Source organism: Dipodomys spectabilis, unplaced genomic scaffold (assembly GCF_019054845.1).
Source record: "Dipodomys spectabilis isolate Male_0828 unplaced genomic scaffold, ASM1905484v1 ptg000069l, whole genome shotgun sequence".
NCBI lineage: Eukaryota > Metazoa > Chordata > Mammalia > Rodentia > Heteromyidae > Dipodomys > Dipodomys spectabilis.
In genome coordinates, this window is record NW_024870746.1 from 21,386,991 (window position 1) to 21,403,600 (window position 16,610).

Here is a 16,610-nt window from a genome sequence, read left to right on the forward strand (position 1 = left end):
CCAGAATCTGATCACGTCAGACACTTTGGCTGCCCAGGATATAGCCAGCATGGGGTGGAAGGAGCTCTAACCCAAAGCAGCATCTGCATCTTCTGCTTCTGGAGAGAGCAATGGTTTGGGTTCTTTTCAGCACTAATCACCCTGGGTCCCAAAAGAAGATAAGTCACATTTTATCCACCTGTTTCCTATAGAGCAATTTCTATTGTTTTTCAACCTAGGGAGAGGAGTTCTGCACACACACGCTATACCTAATATGTTCATTTACTGGAAAGAATACAGAATAATTTGTAGGCATTCTTTCAAGTTCACAGGCTCCTTGATGCTAAGATTCGAAGACTTAATGTATGATAAATGACATTGCAATTGAAAGATTATGGAGTTTCAGGCTAGAATAGCTGAGTTGAAATGCAGATTTGGACAATTACAAACTGAATGAACTTCAATAAACTAAAAATTTTGGTCACACTCCCCTCTTGCCGGAACCTTACTAAGATATCATTTTCATATCATAAAATCCAGCCATTGTAAATGTACCGTTCAATAATTTTTAGTAAAGTTACAGCTTTGGCTACCATCACCACAATCTTGTTTAAATTATTTTCACTAGTCTTTCTTTGACCTCTCTTTCCTTCCATTGTCTTAACATTGGACTTATGTGGTAGATGGACAGCAAAACAGACAATGTTCCTGGAGCACATCCCAATATGACGTGGTTATTCCTTCCACTGAGAGATAGAATGGATTTCCCAGCATTTGAATGTGAGACTGGCCTACTGGCTTGCTTTGGTCAATGCAGAGTGAGCTAGGCAAAGATAGGCCAGTTCTGAGCCAAGACCTCAGAAGGGTGTGTGTGTGTTGCCACTTGCTTTTTACAATTCTGCTTTCTCCATCCAGGGTGTAAGGTTGGCCTAGCCTTGCTGAAAAGTGAAAAACCATGAGAGGAGAAGCCCCAGTCATTCCTCCTGCCCTAGCCTAGGTCACCTTAGGTCAGCTTTGCTTGTTTGTCTTCCAGCTGACCACAGACACAGGAACACAGCCACAAAGACCAGCTGAACCCAGACTAAACCAACTGACTGCAGATCCATGAGAAATAATAAAAGGTTATCATTTTAATCCATCATCTTTATTGTGGCAATAAATAATTGCTACTGGTTGTCAAAGGGAGCAATGTTTTTAAACTATGGAAATATCTAGTACTCTGCTTATCACAGAGGAAACCCTCTTTCTATAAAAAATAATTCAGCTTTTTTGTGTGTATGGTACTGTAGTTTGAACCCAGGGCTTTACAATCACTAGGCTAGTGCTGTACCATTTGAGCCACATTTTTCAGGTTTGCTTTTTGCAGATAAAATCTTATGTACTTTTTTTTTTTTTTTTTTTGCCTAGTCTGGCCTCCAATAGTGATCCTCTGGATCTCAGCTTCCTGACAGGAAGTGGTTCATCAGTGCCTGGAAAAATAGCTTAATAAACATTTATGCATGTCTTCATATGTGAAAATACTATGCTTAGGATTGTGAAGGATACACAATAGAGAAATACATGATATAAACCCTTAAGAAATCTGTTGGGGGTGATGATACTCTCATACAAACAGATGTAATGTAGGATCATCTGCCTCTCTATTAGAATTTTTTTTTTTGTCAGTTGTGGGGCCTGAACTCTGAGTCTGGGCGCTATCCCTCAGCTCTTCAGCTCAAAGCTAGTGCTCTACCACTTGAGCCACAGCACCACTTCTGGCTTTTTCTGCTTATGTGGTGCTGAGGAATCAAACCCAGGGCCTTATGCATGCAAGACAAGCCACTCTACCTCTGAGCCACCTTCCTAGTCCTCTATTAGAATGTTTATGTTGAGCTAGTTTCTCCATTTTTTAGCATTCTTAGCATGTTCCAAAATGTGTTCAATGGATATGACGTATTGAAAATACCAAATAGCACATTGACCAAAATTGAATCGTATCGGTATATCTAAGTACAATGTTAGTATTCACAGAAAATAGTGTGTATGGTAACTGGCAAATGTGAAATGTTTTATGTAGTCAAGGAAACAGAAAAGCAAACATGATATTGGGGGGGAGTAGGGTGAAAAGAAGAGAGGCGGAGAGGAGAATGGAAATGCCTTGATTTCTAAGAGGACCCGAACCTTTCATTGCAAGTATTCTTGAAAAATAGAGCAGGGCCTCTAAAATATTCTAGAGGTTTTGGAGGCTAGAACTGGATTGGGAACTGAGGATGAAGGACTGGATGTCAGGCAACTGAAAGTCTATTTTTTCTTGTTCTGAGGTTTGAACTCATGGCCTTGCACTCATGCTAGCTCTTTCACTGAAGGCTAGTGCTCTACCTCTTGAGCCACAGCTCCACTTCCAGGTTTTTGCTGATTAATTGGAGATAAAAAAAATCTCATGACTGGGGCTGGGAAGGTGGCTCAGTGGTAGAGTGCTTGCCTTGCATGCCTGAGGCCCTGGGTTCGATTCCTCAGCACCACATAAGCAAAAAGAAAAAAGCCGGAAGTGGCGCTGTGGCTCAAGTGGTAGAGTGCTAGCCTTGAGCTGAAGAGTTGAGGGACAGCGCCCAGGCCCAGAGTTCAGGCCCCATGACCGGACCCAAAAAAAAAATAAATCTCATGACTTTTCTGCCTGTGCTGAATTCAAGTCAGGATCATCTGATCTCATCATCCTGAGCAGCTAAGATTACAGTTATGAGCCACAGTTGGGCAGCCAGAACAATGAACTTTGCCTTGGGATTCAGAGTCCTTTAGTTCTACTCTGATAAATTCTAGGAGCCTTTAACTTTAGGTATTATTCACTTACCACATGGAAGGAAGAGATTGAATTGGAACTAAGCAAAGTGGAGAATAAGGCCTTCTGACAGCATGTCCTTAGAAGATGGGGCTGTTCAGAAAACCAAAATGGAGGTCTCTGGGTGACCCCAGCCAATCAGGGAGCGCTTTTCACTTACCTACTGAATGTATAGAGTCTGACTTTGTTCATCTTAAGGACCTGAGAGGTACTGGATGTTCCCACACAGGTGAGCTTATGGGTTCCTGGCCATAGCCTATTGACTACAGGCTTCCTTTCCTCCTAAAGCCAGAAATGAACTCAAGCTCTCATAAAGACCTGCTTAAAGGAAGATCAACACTCCTAAAGGTCTGATGGGAAGAATAGGGGTAAAAAATCTGGTCTCTTTTCTTCCTCAAGCAGTAGAAAACTCTCAGGAACTCTCGCAATCCAAGTTCCCAGTGCCAGTTCTGATCTAGTTTAGGATGACACATGTCAACAATTTCAGGAAAATTTCTGGAATATCTTTGGAGGGGTTGGGGGTACAATCTTGATCACCTCCTAAAATGTGCTTGGGAGCTAGTGAGGGAAGAAGGGGCTAGAAGCCCCAGTTGTAGAGACAGCTATGTAGGTGTTATCAGGGGGTGGCACTCCTCTCCTCCTGGGAGGAGGTAATTCCTAAATATGACCTTCCAAAACAGTCCCATAGCAACATTTCTCCAGGGGGCCCACTTGAAGTCACCAGATGTCCTACTGTGAAGTCATTTGCTCCCAACCTCAGGGGGCTTCTACAGGGTGGGAGGCTGCTGTCCTCCTAGAATAAGGCAGCAATAAACGAGGAGCCACGTGAGTGCCCCCAAATTACCACTCTTCCAGAAGCTAGGCCCAGGGAGCACATGTGAAATGTGAGAATGTTTACTTCCCTTTTCATCTCACAAATGAAAACAGTGTAAGTGGCGTCCTTCAGGTCATTGTAGTGTTATGCTCTGCTGTGGATTCCTTTTCTCTTTCTCTAACACCGTTTAGCTCTAACCCCTGGCTCACTGATTGCTGAAGCCCTGTGGTCACTACACATCTCCCAGACAAGAATGGTGTAAAACAAAACAAAACAAATGGCTTGCAGGTTCTGTAGTTAGGGATTCAAACAGGGCATGGCAAAGACTGCTTATCTCTGCGCTACCATGTGTGCATTCTCAGCTGGGAAAACTCAAAGTCTAGGGGAGTTTGGAGACTAGGGGTGGTGGCTAGGATCACCAGACTTATCTGTTCACACATCTGGGAAGCGATGCTCACTTTGGACTGCTTACACATTGGCAAGTGATGCTAACTTCAGCTGGCAGCTATAAGTCCCACACAGCCCACTCCATTGGCTTGCGCTTCCTCATAGCATGGTGGCCTCTCAAATTTTACATTTAGTGGCCAAGATACAAGTGTATCAAGGAACAAGTGGGATGTGCATGGACTTTTCCATCTAGTTTGACTAGTCTTTTTCTTGATGACAAGTAAGTCAGATAAGAGAGATATAGATCTATCTTTTCTTGGTAGAGGTCAAAGAATTTTCAACCTTTTTCTTTTCTTTTTGTTGGTCATGGGGCTTGAACTCTGGGCCTGGGAGCCGTCCCTGAGCTCTTCAGCTCAAGGTGAGCACTCTACCATTTGAGCCACAGTGCCACTTCCATCTTTCTGGTGGATAATTGGAGATAAGAATCTCACAGATGTTCCTGCCCAGGCTGGCTTTGAACCGTGATCCTCAGATCTCAGCCTCCTGAGTAGCTAATGTTAAAGGCGTGAGCCACCAGTGCCTGGCAACCATTATTTTTAACTTTTCCTTTTAACAGACTATTTTTTTAAACAGTTCACAGTTAAGTTCACATGAAAATTGCGTGGAAGAAACAGAGATGTGCTTTCTATTTCCTGCTCCCAAATATATCGACAGATTCTTCCACTCCAAATATTTCCTAGAGAGTGGTCCATCTGTTATAGTTGGTGCATGTACATTGACACATCACTGTCACCTCAAGTTTACAGTTTATATTAGTGTTCACTCTCGTTGTATATTCTATGGATTAGAATAATGTGGATTTGACACATATCTACCATTATAACATCATATAGATTAATTTCATAGACTTAAAACTCCTCTGTGCTTCCATATTTTGCTTTACAATATCCCCAGTTTCCTCTGTTGACAAATGTAAATTAGATCCTACCACTACTCTTTGTTTGCACATAAGGTACTTCCTCTCCCTCACCCCTCAGATCCTAGACCGCTTTGGAGGTAAGCATGGGGAAGTCATGAAAGTGCTTCTGTGGTTCTTTGGCCATTGTTGACAGTAGAAGTGGTGGCCACATCTGGGGATGTAGCTAGTTGTAGATCGCTTGCCTAGCATGCATAAAGCTCAACATTGAAAAACAAAGGATGAATAGAAGCGGAAGGTCATCTTCTTCTGGGAGAAATTCTCCTCTTCTTTTTGTTCCTTTCTTATCCTCTTACTGTTTCCCTCTCTCCAGTGTGCCACTGAGCCCTGGCTCTGCTTCCGTGACAGTTCCGTGCATCTGTGGGTATGGTTTTATAATGCCCTGGTGTCCTTGCCGAATGAACGAAATGCAAATGGTTTGTATCCACATTCAGCACAGCTCTTTCTCAGTAAACCCCACCATGGCCAGCTTTTGACTCATCGTGTGGGCCTGAAGAGACTTGTCTTTCTTGGGTTGACTTGGGGAGTGGGACTCTGAAGCATGTTCTAGAAAGAATCAGGGCCTGGCTCAGGAAAATTTGCTCAATAAATGATCACTGAATAAGTTAGCCCTGGGTCAGAAGTGTCCTAGATGACTCAGGCTCTGATTCAGTCTGATTCACGAGAGGATTTGGGGTCCTTTGAGCAGTAAAGCATCCTGCATGTTCCCACAGGGTGGGCACTATGTGGGTCTATGTGAAGGGCAGGGAGAGTACACTCATGTGCATGTGTGGTTTGAAGGATGAGATATGGGTGAGAGCAGTCCCCTGATATGGTATTGTGGGCTGGAACCAGTGGCATAGTCACATAACCAAATAGTGATTCCATGGCCTGCTGTTAACATGTTCCTACTTTCCTATCTCTTGCATTTGAAACTTCACTGGGCACGTTGAGCAAAGTCCCTACGTATCCAGCCTCTTGTTAGGTTTCCAGGAGGCTCTCAAAGTATATGGATAAATCATCAGAAACTCTCTGGGTGAGCTGGCCCCCACTTGGAAGGAGAGGGAGGTTCAGGCTTATAAGGCCAATGAAAGAAATGACAAGACAATCTGTTATTAGTTACTTAATCAAGTATATATATATATAGATGCTGGATTCCCAGGAAAACTTTTAAGAGTCATCTGCTTCTTTTTTCATGTCACTCACTGGAGGTGTGTTTCAGTGATAGAACTCTTACAACTCTCACATAGCATGCACAAACCTTCAATCTTCAGCTCAGCAAAGTCAAACAAAAAACAAAACCCTGTGAGTTTTCTTGCAGCAAGAAAGCTGCTGGTACTGGGAGAATATCTCCATGAAGAAAAGGAGCTGCAAAGTGGTTGTATGCATGTTCATTCCTTTTCTTTCTTTTTCATCATTCCCAGTTCAGGTCCACAGCTCTGTATAAATGAGCTCTGTGTCTAAGGGGCAACATTATGCCCCTCAACAATTTGAGCAACATCCCAACAAGACCTGGATTGTTCTTTTCAATCTGCAGAGAAAAAAACAACCACCACAACAACTACAGAAGTGAAGTAAATTTCTCAGAACACACTGCTAACAAGCAGATAAAGCCAGATCATTTAGTCCTGTAAAGGACACACAAGGTTGAGAGTAAGCTAGAGGAAAGGAGGCAGATGAAATGAGCCAATGCTAGCTCATGAGAAGTTCGAAGTCTCAGTGAGGAATACAAGTCTTATTATGCAGGGCAGAGGGAAGTACCCTCACAGCACACCCAGAGAGCTTCAAGATAGGCATCCACTGCCTTAGGGAGAGTCAGTGGAGACTTCTGGAGAAGGCAACATTGAAGTAGGGGGTTAAGGAGAAGGAGGAGTTAGCTCCATGTAAAGAGGCTATGAGGTTGGAGAAGGCGTTTCAAAAGGTACAGCTGACATACATGGTAAGTCATGGAGTTAAAACACAGAAAGGAATGTGATGTGGGGTTGTCCTGGGGCAGGTACAGGTAGCATTTATTTGACTTCCACATGCAAACAATCTTCCCACTGCACTTTTTCCCACTCTTCATACTGACTCTGGATGGTACATTCTGAGGTCCTGGGCTCTCTGATTTCACCCTTTAAAAAGACACTTCTGGATATTTTCTCTTTTGGAGATTTGGGACAGTTATACAGGCGCTCGTGGGTGGTGACAGGAGGACCCTGCCTTCTGGAATCCCTCCAAGTCTGGGTTGGCTCCGCGACTGCAAGTCAAACCACCCCCACCATGCTCCCCAACCGCCGCACAGCATTTTGAGAAAAGTAGGCCAGAGATCACCAGTAAACAATGGCTTCTGGATTGGCTGGCACAAGCAGGGCATGATGAGTCAGGGTGAAGCAACAGTCACGCACACCAACAAGTCTTGTTGGCAGCAGATGAAGATATTACCTCAGTGAAAATCAGTGCTATAAGTGGACGCAGTCTAACTGCACCCCCCCCCCCCTGCCCAAATCTGCCATGATCTTTCTTCTTTTTGGTGTCATGGTGGCAGTGGGTGAGAGAGGAGGGAAGAAAGGAGAACTGGATAAGATATGCCTGGAGGCTCCTAGTTGCTAAGTAAATAGATCTGTATTCCAAAGGGTACTTCCTAGATTGGCACCATCCCTTGGCTTCTTGATTTCTTTTCTTCTTTTTTTTTCTAATAGGTCATCCTGATAGAGTTGCTTGGAATAAGGACCTGTGGAGCCTGTTAGGGAATATTTTTTTTTTACCATATTCCCAGGCCTAATACAGATAAGGTGGTCTTATTCTGTCCTGCTTTTAGAAAGGATACCTGGGATTTGGAAAGTTAGGGAACACTTTCCCAGAAGCCCTGTCTGATTTCTGTACTTGGAATCATAGAACCAGGAATTCTATGATTGATATTTTTTACAGGTCAAAAAAGCAGAGCTGAAAAATAAGAGGGAAGGGATATTTCAAAGGTAAGACTTGAGCTGGATATTAAGCCAGGATAAAGCTGTGTCTTTTGACTCTAAACCCACTGCCTTTGCACACACTAACCTGGCATCCATGTGACTGTTTGTTTTGACCATTGTTACCAGGCTTAAAATATTGACTAACTTCGTGTGTGTGTGTGTGTGTGTGTGTGTGTGTGTGTGTGTGTGTGTGTGTGTGTGTGTGTGTGTGTGTGTGTGTGTGTGCGTGTGCTGGTATTAGGGTTTGAACTCAGGGTCTTATGCTTTCCCTTTAGTTATTTTGGCTCATGTCTGGCCCTCTACCCCTTGAGCTACTTCTTCCTTTTTGGATTTTTGCTAGCTAGTTGAAAATAAGAGTCTCTTGGATTTGTCTGTACAGGCTGGCTTTGAACTGGTATTCTCAGATCTCATCCTCATAGGTAGCTAGGATTATAGGCATGAGCCACTGGTGCCTGGCTTAATTATCTTTTTAATGGGCTTTGGCACTATGCTTTCTTTGCTAAAAGAAAAGAATTGAGGAAGTAGAACTGTGTCTCAAGTGGTTGAGAACTAGCCTTGAGCAAAGAAGCTGAAGGATAGCAGCCAGAAATGGAGCTGAAGCTTCAGTACTCACAGCAGTTAAATAAGTAAATAAATAAAGAAATAAAAAAATATCCAAGGACTAGTTTCAATATGAGTAGGTTTAGTGCCTATCAGTAATGTCTAATACAGAATGGATGCTACCTTTTATGTTTGTACTTGAATGTATATATATATATATATATATATATATATATGGACATATACACATATATATGCATATATATGTACATATGTGTATACACACACACACACACACACACACAGATACTATTTAATGTTGAATTTTGTAATTCTCTTTGATTCAAATAGTTAACAGATTTTTCTCATCCATTATCTGGTTTGGCCCCTATTCAAGTATAGCTATATTTTCTGGGTTATTTTTGCATTCACAATTCTTGACAGGTAAATCTACCCACCTAATCTTTGTGTTCTTTCTTCGTTTCAGAAGATTATCTAGCGTGTCTAATAGAGCAACAAGTCATGTCCCGTGGCTCCTGGCCTGCTCTTCCACAGCATACCAAAATCAACCACAAGCCATTGCCTCCAACCTCACCCAATTCAAGGGTGGAGATGGGGTACCTCTACCCCCCGGAGGTGGAATTTGTGACCAAATAGGAATATTTTTTCTTCATTTCTCCATGGGTCCCTAGAGAGGCAGCATTCCTGGGCGATGGGGTATAGAGGATTCTGAAGTTAACTTTCAATGAAGCAAAGCCAGTTCAGATGTAGGGAAGAACTGATGACCGGAACTGCTAGACTATGGTGAAATAACACTTTGTCCTATTAATTCATCTGTCTGAGATGGAGGAAGGTTTAGGTGAATGATAGCCAACTTTTTTTTTTTTAATATGAAGAGAACAGTTACATATAAAAAGTATTTATAGGCCTGTAAGTAAAACTACTTCAGAACACAGTGGTAGAAAAGATGCTTTGTAAAAACAAGAAACGACCATCTTTAAAGGAATTTGAATTCCACTGATCTCAACCTTCTCTATCTAATGCTCAGAATCTGAGCCACAGCTCTCCTTCTGTGTGTTTGTGGCTCTCTGGATCTTTCTTTAGCAGTCGGCTGTAAGATCTACAATGGCAGAATTAGTTCGATCCGTGTACTGTGTATTGTGAGCACAGCACCTAGCATAGCTTTTGGCTCAGGGCAAATGTTGTTCACACTTATATAATGAATGAACAAATACTTTGGAAGTGTTTAGACTAGATGGGAGTCAAGTACATGACTCAATCTATAGACAGTGATTTATGCAATAGGGTGCTCCATGGAGGCCAAAGCCTTCCAGATTGGAAACCATGGGTTTCGGTTTACATGCTTATGTGTAATAATTGATGCTGTTTGCCGTACAGAGGGCTTAGTGTTTATTAGACCATAATCCTTGGTCTCCTGTATAGAGGTAAACGACTAAAGGCAAGAACCTGGATCAGATGATCTCCCCCCCCCCCCCCCACCATAGTCCTTTCTGAAATGGAAAGTCCATAAAGAGAATAGGATATACCTCTTTAAAGAAGGTTGGAACTTCCTGACACCGGTGGTGACAGGCAAGCTGATGACAGCTTCTCTCAAGAGCCAGCTTCTAACATTTGTAAGAATAAAATGTAAGCTATTCTCTGGGAGCCCCTAGGCAGTCTGGTTGTTATTTCAACCCCAAACAAGCCTGCAAAGGTACTTTGCCTGTTTCCTCTGTCAACCAATTTGTGTGGAGTGTTGATAACTAAAGTGACACACAATAAATACTCTTTGTCTTGTCAGACAGCTGCTGAGAGTGATGAGCAGAGAAATAGAGGAGTTGAAAGAGAGAATGCTTAGCTTAAAATACGTGCATGTGTGCATGCCTCTCAGAGTGTGCGCTCACATTGACGCACTGACATTTCCCTTCCTTCTTTAGACAACAGCTCCTTCTCTTGGTTCTCCCTTGCTCCTTTTTATAGTCTTCAACAAAGAGCCGATGGTACTCCAGGTGTGAACAAATCAGGGAGGCTTCCTGTTTAAAGATGCAGAAATTCCTAGCCCTGAGGAGATAGTTGAAGAGAGGGGAGGACTGAGCAAGAGAGATGAAACGTGGTGGAATCTCTGCCACCTGCTATTTAGTGATTAGCTTTCAGATAATAAGGCAGAGGTACATTCCAAGAGCTCAGGACTTGTCTAGGCAGAGTACAGAGTTGAGGGAGGGCTTGGAGACAAGCAAAGTCAGAAGATGGGGGAGGGGGGAGGGGGAGGAGGTGGGGGTGGGGAGGCAGGACTGCTCAGAGCATCTATCAACCTCCTCTCCCAGTTCCTCTATTTCATGGAGCTCTTAAGCATTTAATTTTTCACCTTTGTTTTTTCATTTACCCTACCTCAGCTCCTTTGGTTTATATAAAGGAATCTTTTGAAGACTGGTCTTTCCCTAACTAGCTGTGCAACCCTAGGCAAATCCCTTGCCTTTTTAGACACAAGTCTAGTGGCTTCTCTCCTCTCCTCTCTTCTTCTCTCCATGTGCATCCTTTCCTCCTCTCCCCTCCCTTCCTCCCTTCCTCCTTCCCTCCTTCCCTCCCTTCCTCCTTCCCTCCTTCCCTCCTTCCTTCCTTCCCTCTGTCCTTCCCTCCTTCTCTCCTTCCTTCCCTCCCTCCCTCCTTCCCTCCCTCCCTCCCTCCCTCCCTCCCTCCTTCCTTCCTTCCTTCCTTCCTTCCTTCCTTTCCTCCTCTCCCCTCCCTTCCTCCCTTCCTCCTTCCCTCCTTCCTTCCTTCCCTCCGTCCTTCCTCCCTCCTTCCCTCCCTCCCTCCCTCTCTCCCTCCTCCCTTCCTTCCTTCCTTCCTTCCTTCCTTCCTTCCTTCCTTCCTTCCTTCCTTCCTTCCTTCCTTCCTTCCTTCCCTCCCTCCCTCCTTCCTTCCTTCCTTCCTTCCTTCCTTCCTTCCTTCCTTCCTTCCTTCTCTCCTTCCCCCTCCTTTCTTTCCTTCTTCCCTTCCTCTGTTTTTCCTCTCTCTTTTGTCTCTCTTCTCTCTCATCTCTTGTCTCTCTCTTGTCTTTCATCTGTCTCTGTCCTGCCATCACTGTCTCTGGGTCTCAATCATTGTGTCTCTTTCTCCCTATGAATCCCTGGCTAATCTTGAACTCTTTCCTCAGTGTTTGGATTGTATGTATGCACCACCATGCTGGAATAGTGGTTGCTATCTCTTGGAGTTTAAATAGTTTAATCCAAAAGCATTCTTAAAAATATGTCAACAACAACAGCCCCTAAGCACATCCTGTAACACCAACCAGAAGAAGCCCTGGCGCGCTTGTGGGCAAGCTGCCTCTGCTCCTGCTCTTACACGCACGCTCACCAACCAGTCTGTTTGACTAATCCACAGTGGAAAGCAGGTGCTTATTCATTCCTTTCCTGAGTAGCAGGCTGCTCAATTATGGTGCTTTCCATTCTCAGTAGGAAGGGATGAAAATAATTTCTACACATCTTACCCTTCTGCAGGTGTCACCTGCAGCTGCAAACAGGACCTCAGGTTCTGAACAGAGGGGGCAAGAGGCTGTGTATTTGTCAGGGTCGCATGGCCTCTTCCTTCATTAGCCTTCTCTGCTCTCTTTGTTCTCAGGTACAAGTGTCGTGTCCTTGACAACAGAGATGTGTTCAATTTTTCCAACATGGTGAGGTTGGCACTTGTCTTCCAGCTCCTAGAGCAGGTACAACCTATCAGGCCTTGACAGATACAAGATCAAATTACTAATTCACCCTGATTTTCATTTTGCAGGGTCTCCCATAAAAAATAAATATGGAGCCATGAATGATTAGGCCAGGGTGGAAAATAAATACTCTGGTGATTAAAAACTGGAAATCAGTAGCTTTGAAATTCCTCCAGAAATACAGCCGCAGACACCATGCAAATGTCAATCAAACGGGCTGTAAAACTCAAACTGTAGACCTGTCTTGTAAAGCATTCGCAGATGTAGCAGCAGAAGACATTCTCACAGCTTGGACAAGCAAGGCTTCTGCTTTTCTCCTTTCTCTCTTTGCCTTTTTTTTTTTTGAAGGAAAGTGGAGGAGTTGTGCATCAAACTGTTCATTTCAATATGTAATTTGCCTCAAAGGATTTCTGACTTAATTTATTTTCTCACTAAACTAAATCCAATTTGAAAAAACATTTCTTGAAACTTGAACAATCTACTTTTGGCTGATGAGTGCTAATAGGTGCAATGTTACCCCTGTCAACTTGTAAGAGCACCCACTGAGCTCAATGCCACACAGGAAAAAGGAAATTAAACTGGAGTTGGAATTTGTTTCCTTCTACATTCTCAGCAATCGTTGAACGTGTATAGAGCATAATGAGAAACAAATGGCATTGTGGGCTTTTCTTCGTTTATTTAGAAAAAATTCAAGATGTACCTCTAATGTAGAGGAAATACATCTGCACGAAATAATGGTATCCAAATGTCTCTCTTTCCACACCTCTTGTAGTTACTGGGTTAAACAAATATTTCTGAAATAGGACAAATATAATTGCTTTGGGGGACCCTTTTTCATGTTTTCTAAGATCAGTTTCTGCACTATGGGGTTCTGCAGGTAGGAGAATTCCCCTGAGAAATGTAGCATCATGCCATATTTAATTGGAGAGCATTTACTGAAGGGTTTCTAAATAGGAGGCAACAGGAGAGTAGGCATTTGTGTGTGTGTGTGTGTGTGTGTGTGTGTGTGTGTGCGTGCACACACGTGCACATGCATTCCTTTCTATGTCTGTGTTTACTTCTGAAGCTGATATACCACTACTACTACTCTCTCTCTCTCTCTCTGTTTGTGTGTGTGTTAAAGATTGAATGGATGTTAAGTATAAACTCTGTCACTGAGCCCTGCTACTCTGCTGCAAGACTGAATAAATCTGACAACATGGTTAAAAATGATTGCCCAACCACATCTCCTTTCTTTCTTAATTTATAGTTCATGAAGCTAATAGAGTCATTAGATGTTACTATGCTAGACTTCACTGGTCAATAGGGCCCACTGAAGATCATTTCCTCCTTCCTCCTGTGTTTAGACTACTCCTGCATATCAGTAAGGCACAGAGTTCAGATACTTTCCACTCATCCACATATACAATAGAGAATGACCGAGTGCCAATTCTGCACTACTCAGTCTTCTAGATGCAGGAGGTATGACAGACAATGGGACAGAGGGGGTCCTCAAGCTTACATTCTGCTGTGAGCAGACAGATGAAATTCAAAACCAGTGAGACAATCTTAAGTCTTGGCAATTATTGTAGAGTTTGGAAGAGCAGAGAACAATGAGAGTCCGTGAATGGATGAGTTTACTTGCTTTACTTGGGTGGTGATATGGAAGAAGTGCTGGCTGAGAAGTTGATGAGTGGACAGCTGGGATGGAGGGGGGCATAGGGACAGGGTTCAGGGGAGAATTGCATTCAGAAGAATCAGGGAAGCACCAGACAAGTTCAGCTTAGTCAAGTGAGTTGTCCCAGTACCCATTCCTGTGGAAGGGATTTTCTGGACCCTCTTGCAAACAAGTGGAAAGTTGTCTTCTAATAAGATCACGTGCAAAGATGTCAGGTACTTTATGAAGTAAAAGCAGAGTGCTGTTCTCTTGGGGATGGAGGATTACTGGACAAGTTGAAAACTTGCCAGGAAGAGAATGTATGGATGAGGTGACATTTGCAATTATTTTTCACTGGTGATGAAGACTTCAAGGAAGGGTACTACTGTATTTCCTACATTGAGGACAGAGTGAGTGAAAGTCAGACTTTTATTCCACTAGGAAGATCAATTTATCTGTTATCCAAAAGAGGAACTCCCAATGGTTTAAATTTAAACTTCACGAATTTGACCTAAATGGAACCAGTGTTCTGCCCCTTTGGAATACAGTTGTTTGGGCCATAGAGTTTCTGTCTTAAGTTAGTTCTAGGAGAAGCATAACATTCTCTTTTCCTACTGATCCCTAACTACCCACCAAAGGATCCTGTAGGGAGAGCAGAGCTGTGGTTTTTGAATATTGAAGTTCTGTTATTTGTGATCAGGGAAATCTTTATTTATTTTATTTTTTTAATTGTGAAAATACTGTACAGAGGGGTTACAATTACATGGGCAAGATAATGAGTACATTTCTTATCAAGCATTGTAGCCTCCTCCTTTGTTTCCCCTTCCCATCCCTTCCCATCCTCTCCCCACCCTTCCCTACCCAATCCTCCCCCCCCCCACCAAAGTTGTAAAGTTCATTTCTCCACATAATGACTTGTACATCTCATTGTTGTAATGGATCCACCTGTATCCCTATTTAAACGATTTGTTTTTTCCCTTCCCCTCCACAAATTATACCAACCTCAAATACAGTGAAAGCAGGAGTTATATCGTGGGGGAGGGACATACAAAGCAACAAAGAAATAATCTTATAAATGTGTTAGAATCAATCACATGAAAAAAAAAAACATTTGAGTACATATCTTAGGGTTCATTTCCCAAACATCAACTTATCTGATCTTTTCTGCTTGACTCAGACATATACTAGTTATTGCAAATAAGGAAAACCAGGGGCCTATGTTTCTTTGGGCCTGGCTTACTTCACTTAATATAATTTTTTCCAAGCCTTTCCATTTCCTAACAAGGGGGCAATGCCATTCTTTCTGATGGAGGCATAGAATTCCATTGTGTATATATACCATATTTTCTTGATCCATTCATCTACTGAGGGGGATCTGGGCTGGTTCTATAACTTAGCTATGGTAAATAATGCTACAATAAACAGTCATGCTGGTAGTCTTAGTGTGGCTTTGTTTGTGATCATTTGGGTAAATGCCCAAAAGTGGGATTGCTGGGTCATAGGGGAGCTCTATGTGGAGTCTTTTGAGGAACCTCCATACTGCTTTCCAAAGTGGTTGAGCAAATTTACACTCCCACCAACAATGCAGAAGGGTTCCCTTCTGTCCACATCCCCTCCAGCATCTGTTGTTATTAGAGTTCTTGATTATAGCCATTCTAACAGGGGTGAGGTGGTATCTCAATGTTGTTTTGAATTGCATTTCTTTTATGGCTAGGGAGGTTGAGCATTTCTTCATGTGTCTATTGGCCATCCTTCTTTCCTCTTCAGAGAAGTTTCTCTTTACGTCTTTAGCCCACTTATTTATTGGGCAGTTGTTTCTTTGAAGATTTGTTGCTGGGGGATTTAATTTTTTGAGTTCCAGGTATATTTTAGATATGAGACCTTTGTCTGTTGTAAGGCTATTAATCTTGCTAGCTATGCCCTTTGCCATGCAGAAGCTCTGCAATTTCATGTAATCCCATTTGTCCAACCTTTCTTTGATTTGTTGTGTTTCTGTGTCTCTATTAAGAAAATTTTGGCCTGTGTCAAGGAGTCCTAGGGTTTCTCCTATTTCATCCTGTAATGTTTTCAGAGTGTCTGCTTTGACTCTGAGGTCTTTGATCCATTTGGAGTTGATCCTGGTGCAGGGTGATATATAAGGATCTAGCTTTAGTTTTCTACAAGTAGTTAACCAATTTTGCCAGCACCATTTACTGAAGAGGCTGTCTTTCTTACATTCTATTTTTTTAGCTCCCTTATCAAAAATTAGATGGCTATAGGTCTGTAGGTTCATTTCTGGGTTTTCAATTCTATTCCATTGGTCCTGAGGTCTGTTCTTGTGCCAGTACCAAGCTGTTTTGGTTACTATGGCTTTGTAGTAGAGTTTGAAATTTGGGATTGATATTCCTCCAGCACTGTTCTTTCTGTTGAGGATCATTTTAGCTATTCGGGGTCTTTTATTGTTCCATATGAATTTTTGGATTGCCTTTTCTATTTCCTTGAAGAATGAGGATGGAATATTGATAGGTATCACATTGAATTTGTAGATAGCCTTGGGAAGTATTGCCATTTTCACGATGTTGATCTTTCCAATCCAGGAGCATGGGAATTTTTGCCACTTTCTAAGTTCTGTTTTGATTTCCTTTTTCAGGTTTTTAAAGTTTTCATCATAGAGGTCCTTCACTTCTTTGGTTAAGTTAATTCCTAGGTATTCTATTTTTTGTGGGGCTATTACGAATGGAGTTGCTTTCCTAATTTCAGCCACACTTTTCTCATTGTTGGCATACAGAAAAGCCATTGATTTTTGAGGGTTAATTTTATACCCTGCTACTTTGCCAAAGTTTTGAAT